Raw genomic sequence first — 7,938 nt, 5'->3', positions numbered from 1 at the left:
AATCCCCATATACCCTCTCTGGGTTGTGATGGGAATACAGAAAAGCAAGCTGTAATTACTCAGAAATGATCAACGGGTATGTCTTATGTATGTACACCCACATAAGAAATTTACATGTATGAAAAAAATTGTACTCCTAGTTTGAGACCTCTGTTGTCTCAAATAATGATTTCTCTGATGATGTCACTGGTAGTAATACAGGGTAGTCACTGGATAGTAGCCCAGTTTTAAGCTTAGAATGTCCAGCCTTTTGCCTGAGCAGGGGATGTTTGTCAAGAGCACTTGCACCTCAGATTAGAATATTGGCAATGATGGCTTCCACTGAGGAAATGGTCGAACACACTGCCCTGCACAACAATCCACAGAGTGATCCATCCAGGGTTGGTGAGTTACTGAGATGATGAGGAAGACCAGGGGAATGTTCCTCAGCATGACAGAGGCAATAGGGAGGACCAGTACCCACAGCAGGGCCAGTGCTGGACCATCTCCATGTGCAGGGGGAAGGCTGCTCCTGGCCATGTGCCTGGGACGGGCACCATGGAGAGCCTGCAGTCTCACTGATCCCCTGGGCAAGACAGTAGCAGGGGAGAAGAAGGGCCCTCCAGACAAGTGTGTGTGGCCTATTTTGGTGTATTTATAGTGTAGCCTTCCTTTGTCCTGCTCTGTGTCCTTGGGGATGAGGGTCAATTACAACTGAATGTCAGAGCTAAGATTGCTACCCACAGCCACAGCAGGAGCTGAGAGGGCTGTCAGCAGGGCCAGAAATAACCTGACACCCAGAAGCAGGTAGGGCAGCAAGTGGGGTTGGGGACCTCTTGTGCAACCTGGCCTTTTGCCAAAGGAGGGATGCTCTTACCCCTTCTTGTCACTCTTGTACCGAGAATGACACAGGAACAGGCGGGAGGCAGTGTTGTAGAAAGAGCAAAAGAAGGTTTTATTCAAGAGAACCACGCGGGTTTTACGGAGTGATACGACGCATTCTATTTGATTGGCTCGTTAACAAAAACACCTGCCTCATACACCCTCCTTGAGAAGAACAGAGAGATGAAGTAGAAAAACACCACCTGCAGATTGTTTATACTTAACAAGTTATCACATCCTTACAACTCCCTAAACATTCTCGCAAGGCGCTGTGAGAAACACTTGCTGTTTCTCTCTCTCTGTCCCATGGCATCCACACTTCTCCTCCGGTGCTGACATCTGCAGTGCCTCTCCAGCCCCTCACCGTGGGTGCGGCAAAACCCCTGCAGGCAGCATTTCCCACCTGGAGCCATCTTGGCTCACCCGAAGGGTGGGTGTCAGGTGTAACCTTGCCAGGTGCCTGGGGCAGCTTGGGCGTGGCAGGGCAGTGGGCAGCAGGTCCCTGCAGCGAAAGGCACTTGTTCCATGGAGGAACGAGCTACAAGGGGATTGATTCAATCCCACCCTCCATTTCTTGCTTGGGGACCTGTGCTGGGGTATCCTTGCTTGGGGTCCTGTGCTGTGCACAGATCATGAATGAAGACTCCAATCTAGCAAATCAGAAACAAACAAGAAACAAACCCAACGTAGCAGTGTTCGAGCTGGAGATATTCCAAATATCAGGAACAAACAGAAATCACGGCACTCTCCTTGTACAAAACATTTGTGGTGGTGTTAAATGAGCTGCTGCAAATGCTGTAATGTTCCACTGATTCTTTGTTACTCAGCAACTACTGTGGTGGCTGAGCAGTGAATAGGCTAAGCTCAGTTTTCCTAGCAGAAAAATAATGAAAGAAGATTGAAATCTCAAGTTTTAGAAAGAGACTGATGAGACTGGTGGCACAGCAGGAAGGAAGTGAGGAGCAAATGGAAGTTTGGCAGTCTGGAAAGGTTAGGCTTCAAGCAGAGCTCCTGGAAAGAGGTCAGGGGCTCACCATCCTATTAGGAGATCAAGGGAAGGCAAGTCGTGAAGCCAAATGGAATAATTTAAAGGAGACTAGTGAGAGGGAGAGATGGGGCCAGCACAACATAGCACTAGGGCAGAGATCTGCCTGGTTTGGGACAAAGGAGTTTGGCAGGACTATTATAATCCTAATTTCCCCATTAACTGAGCAATTACAGAAGACGCCAACACATACTTTGAAGATACATAATTTCAGCTTGAAGTTAAAACTGGTTGAATCTTAGGGGCACTATCTCAAGTTAAAAGGAAAAACAAATTAAAAATGGATGTTTGGCCAAATCCCTGCGGCTCTGCCTGTGCAGACAGGACAGCTACAGAAGTGGCAGATCTCCACTTCTGCCATCAGGTAAGGGAGCAGTCATGCACAGCCCAGAGTGCTGCTCCCTGTGAGCACTGATCCTACTTGGAGCTGCCTCTCTAGAAATCCATGTGTGCTCATCCGTGGGAATAAAGCCTTGCTCTAACTAAAGGAATTATTTTAGTTCCTCCACCTGCTTTAACCTATTTTTCATCTTCCTCAAATTGTCCTTAGCCTTTTTTCCCCATCTGGTTTTTTTTCACTTCTATTTTGCACTTCCCCCTGTTGCCTTTATTGGCTGCTGTCAAAGATAAGGTGGACCAGATTCATTGTTAGGCTGATGTGATATGGCCCTTTTTAATGTTCTTCCTTGGATTACAGCTTGCTAAAATTAAATCATTTAGTAAAAGGACAAATTAAATCATCAGCTGTGGCTCTTTTTTCTGTGGGTAACATAAAAGGATGTCTGTTGCATTTCATTTGAATTAAGGATATAATCATATGCACATTGCTGAAACTATTATGTTTCATAAAGTGGTCTTATTATTTTCTGCATATTTTTCTTTGTGTGTGGAGTCTTTTTCTTTCTATTAAATTGCATATCCATAGAGGATTTGGGGGCACTCAGCCAGTCAATCCAATTTGGAGCTGGATGGTGGTGGTAGTGGACTAAGTCCCTTATCTGTTCCCTTCAGCTGTTTTACTCTTCTGCTATTGATGGAAACATAAAATTAAAAGTGGAATCAACTCATAGGAAGCAAGATCCCAGCAAGAGACTTAGGAGGGAAAAGTTGAGGAGGGAGATTGTGACTAATCTCTCTACAGCTGGGGTAATGTGCTGACAGATTTGATTTTAAATGCACATGCAGTAGATTGGGTATTTCACAAATATTGCCATTTCATTTATCTTAGTGGGTATCAAAGCAAGTACAAGAAGAAAATTGAAATCAGATTGGTAATGGTTTGGAGTTTTTTTTGAGGAGTGCAATTTATGGAATTCTGGTTTTCCATGTGATGTGTACTGGGAAATTATGAAGCTTGAGGAATAACCAGGAGGTCTGAAAGTGGATTAGCCATTTCTACAGGATGATAGCAGAAGCATATACAGGAACTGGCTGGTGTTTATTCTTGATTCTGTGCATGCTTCACATTATGTACAGGCTACAATGAAAAAGAAGCTTAAGCACTTGAAACCAGTGGTTGCAATGGTGCAAAGTTTGATTTAAATAAGAATTAGAATATGATGGACCAGGTTGTCTGGTGTGTCTGTGGGATTCATAGTTCTCTTTGTACCTTTTGATTCCAGACTAGAGAGGGCCTTGCATTTCTTCTACATTAGTATTTCTCAGTAGGCTAATAGCTTCCTACACCCCTCCATGACCCAGATTGCTGGAGCTGCACAGGAGTTGAGTGATGCTGCTTTCTTTATCTTTACACAAACCTCTCTGCTGTGCTTCCCTTTTGGGCTGGTATTTGGCAATGCACGCTGACAAATAAAATCTCTTATGTAAGGGGCTCTCCCCAAGGAGGATCCTCTGCCTCTTGTATCACAGTGACGTGACAAAGAAAACCTCATGGCCAGCATCATGCCCAATCAGCAGGCTGGTCCTTCTGCAGTGAGGGCAGGAAAAGGGCAATCCTTTGTGCCCATGGGGCAGATAGGCACATCTTCCTTCTCTTGAATAAGAGTTTCTTCTATAGCCAGTGCAGAGGACTGATGGGATAAACCCCACCTATTTGTAGGATTCATGTTCTTCAGATCACTTCCCTCTTGTCCATGGGGCTGACCCCCACCTAGGGCTGGATTCAGTGTGAAGTGGGGAACAAGTAGAGTTTTGGAAGGAGGAGAAAGGCAGAAAGGTGGGGCTGGAGGTAAAGGATTAAGGGAATTTCTCTGCATCAAGAGAAAGTATTTCTCTGCATCAAGTAGCGAAGAGTAGCAAGGGAAGGCAACATAAAGAAGAGGGAAGCAGAATCTCTGTGCTTATATAAGAATGTTCAAAGAGGCTGTCATAGATGAAAGGAAAATGTAGCAAAGGGAAAGAGAGGACAAAAGCAGAATGAAGGTGTTTTTCAAGTCAGGAAATGTAATACTAAATGAGGCAAAAGAATTCATTGCTGGTGTGAGTGTGATTGATTTGGCTGACGTCTGTTTGCTCCCTCCTATTGGGCAGCTCAATGGGCTGCTGAAGAGAAGGACGCATAAATCTCATGTAGGTGAGGTGTGTTGATGAAAAAACCTTGGCATCTTGTTGACTTGCCTCCCCACTTGACTGATGCTGACGTCTCACACCACAGACATGGCTTTTTGGATCTTGTACAAATTCTCAGTAGTGCTGCAAGGGGCTATTCCTCCTCACTCCTGTCCTTGTCCTTGTGTAGGCACAAGGAAACCTCTGAATCAAGATGCTGATGCTGAAAGCTAATTGTGCTGGTCTGGATTAATGCTTGTGGCTGTCTGAAAGCTGCAGTAAGTGCGGGAGAGGTGACAAGAACAGGCAGCTGGGGGTGGTGGCAGAAAGAACCTTCCTGTACAGTGGTGACACAGATTTATGCTGGATTACAGTGCTCATCTCATCAGCAATTGGCAGGACCTGAGTCTGTGCACATTAGAGACCTCTCCTGTCTTGATTCTCTGGTGCATAGCAATGTGGGAGTTCTTGTTTACTTATTAGAAACAAAGCTGAAAAGAGAAGAGGAAGCTCAAGGCAGCCTCTGTTTCTGCAACCTGTCAATCTGGCCCCACTCACAGTTATAATCTCCTACATTTTTCTTGGCTCCCACCCCTCATTTCTCAATGCAGTTTGCAAGGCTCCTGCATGGCATTGCAGGACGTAGAGGAGGCTTTGGTCAAACCCTCTAGAGCTCCATGTACATTTTGTCCCAGTACCTACTGTGAAGGCAAGCTTGGCAGGTGTCTTGGTCCTTCAAATGCACCTTCAGGGCTCACTTGAGCTACTTGCAGAATAGAAGAGCAAAGCCACCTCTCAGGGTATTTATATTCCTCACTAGTTGTCTCTTGCTAAACAAGGATAGCACTTTTTGTCTTTTCTTACATTTAGTAAAGGAGAAAAGCTACTTGGGCCTCCCTTCTTGATAAGAGGCCTTTCTCAGTGAGTTGCACTTGGATTGGTTCCCTAGCCTGGTTCACAGAACACTGCTCACTCTTTCAGGAACAAAACTTCACTACCCCCTTTGTGTAAGTATTTTCTTTACATGAGAAGAGATTGCCACATGGTGGCAATTTACCTCCACTTTACAGCTGTACATACAAGTGCCTAACGCAGTCTGGATTTTTTTCCAAACAAGTCTTCCTTCAGCCCTTCCTTTGCTCTTAGGAAACACTGGTGCTTCAATGTTGAGATTACTTACCCTTTGTTTGGTTTTGTGGGGGTGTTTGTTCCTCTTGTCTATTCCCATCCACTCCACAATGCTTAGGATACCATTACTTTTTCCTTCCTCCTTCCAGCCTTCCTACCAAAAGAAGATATTGGGAGGGGTTTGGATTTTATGTAATACTTGATTTTCTTAAAGTGCCATGTACATTTTCTTTACAGGCATGAATGGAATGACCTTAGGGACAGCTGAGGGAGCAGGGAACCATGTCAGGACAGGTGTAGAGGATTGAGGCAGACTGCAAGCCTGTGCTCAGAACAGCTTCCAATGGCTCTCTCTTCTCAAGCTGGCCCAGGGAACAGATGAGGAGCCCTAACCCACTCTCTGCTGTAATACCACTGAAACCAAATAATCTCTACCAGAAATTTACAGTTACTTTCTAAAAAGGCAGCAAATGTGACACGACTACTCTAACAATCATAGTGTGAGGATATTAACCCTTTGGTGCTCTGAAATGTGTCCAAAGCAGGGCCCCATTCCCTGCTGTCCTTCACATGCAGCTGCTCAGGGTCCAGTGCTCTCATCCTCTCGCCTCTCAAAAGAGCAAGCACCCCTGAGGAGGCTGCTTGCAAGTTGAACTGTAGCATTGAAGGAAAAGTATCTCACTACACTGCACAAAAGCAGCAAGAAAGAAAGGATTCCTGGCACAGCAGGAAAGCCAAGATGTCCCTGGAATAATTCCAAAGTCTTGCAGGCTGATGTATTTTTACAGCATCACAGAAACATGAGATCTTATTTTTCAAGAGTCCTGATTGTAGGATGTGCCTTTTGTGCTTTCTTTGTGCTTTCTTTTAGATATGAATTTAGATAAGAAGTATTGAAACTGACCTGTTACTGAGATTTGTCTGTGCCAACCTACCACTTTTTGTTGGCATATATGTTTAAAGCACTGTTTTTCTCTGTATTGAATTTCATTCTTAGATGGCTGAAATAGATTTAGAAGTGTGAGTATTTGTTAAACAATGTTTAGGATCCAGCACCATTTTTTGCCATTTAACCATCACAACAAACATATACTCAGCAGACATTCTGAATAAAATTCCATTGTATGGAATTGTCCTCAGCTGTGAATTACATTTTCCATGGCAGATTTACTTCCTGACAGAGAAAATTCAATATGTAGCTGCATTTCTATTACAGATACAGTCTTCTGCTAGCCAACAGATAAGCTTTTTATCAGCAGCCATGCTTCTGTGGCACTCTTCTGGGCCGCTGCCAAGCTTTGCTGTCCTTCCTTTCATGAGCAGACCAATGTGCAAATATTTGAAACCCCTAAATAATATAATAGCTACTTGAATGCATGCTTGAAAAAAACCCCAACCAAAACAACACCAAACAAAATCAATTTCAAAATTCTTACACCTACATAATGTACCTAATGCAAATCTACAAAACCAAGGAGCACAGCTGCCATTTCCAAAGCTCCCTGATCCACAGACCATATAGATCAGCTTTTCCTCTAAGCCACAGTGGAAGTCTACCTTCCTATGACTCTGCCACATCACCCCTCAAACAGAACATGCAGTGTCAGTTCCAGCCAGAGCTGGTGATATTGGGAAGACAAGTCTGGGTAAAGAACATGATGAAAAAAAAGCAGACAGGAGAGATGACACTGTGCTGTATTTTTTATTATGCATGGGAGCAATGCCAAGGTGTGTGGGGTGTACAGCCATGGGTTAGAATCCAGCCTAAAATTCAGAGATGGGCAGCAGGTGCAGCTGTGTTGTCCACTGTGGTTGCTGGGGGCATCCCCTGCATTTTTAATGAGGCAGTGGAACTCTTCAGCTCATAGTGCCCCACAAGCTGCTGGCTTTAGCCCAAGCACATTTTATCTTCTCTGCTCTTGTGAACTATTTCTCTGTTCTCCTTCTTGCAATAGAATAAGAACCTGTGGAGATAAGATGCTTTTTCTTCCCTGTTGCCCTTCAGATGAGAGGATGTGCACTTGGAGTGATGCCCATTAGCGGAAGCGATGTTGGAATACTGGAATCAAAAAATTGCCCATGGAGAAACAGCAGTGGTAAAAGAAGAAAACTGAATAAAGTGAAGTGACCTTGGTGGACAGCTATTGAAGGAAAAAAATGAGAAAAGAAAGAAGGAAAACTATCAGGAAATGGGTTAATGTGTGAGGGCACTATAAAATATTAAAAAGTACAAGAAAAGGAAGGGGAAGTCAACAAAAATGTCACAAGAAGCATAATGAGAAGGCATAAGCAATAAAGCAAGCGAGGAAAGATTAATCAAATCTCTCCTTACTGCGGGGTTGTACCACAACTTGCCTTATGGCTTTTTAAAGTGTAAATCTATAAATAAACCTCGT

The sequence above is a fragment of the Camarhynchus parvulus genome, chromosome 3 (assembly GCF_901933205.1).
Source record: "Camarhynchus parvulus chromosome 3, STF_HiC, whole genome shotgun sequence".
Classification (NCBI taxonomy): domain Eukaryota; kingdom Metazoa; phylum Chordata; class Aves; order Passeriformes; family Thraupidae; genus Camarhynchus; species Camarhynchus parvulus.
Note: the sequence above shows the minus strand (reverse complement) of the source record.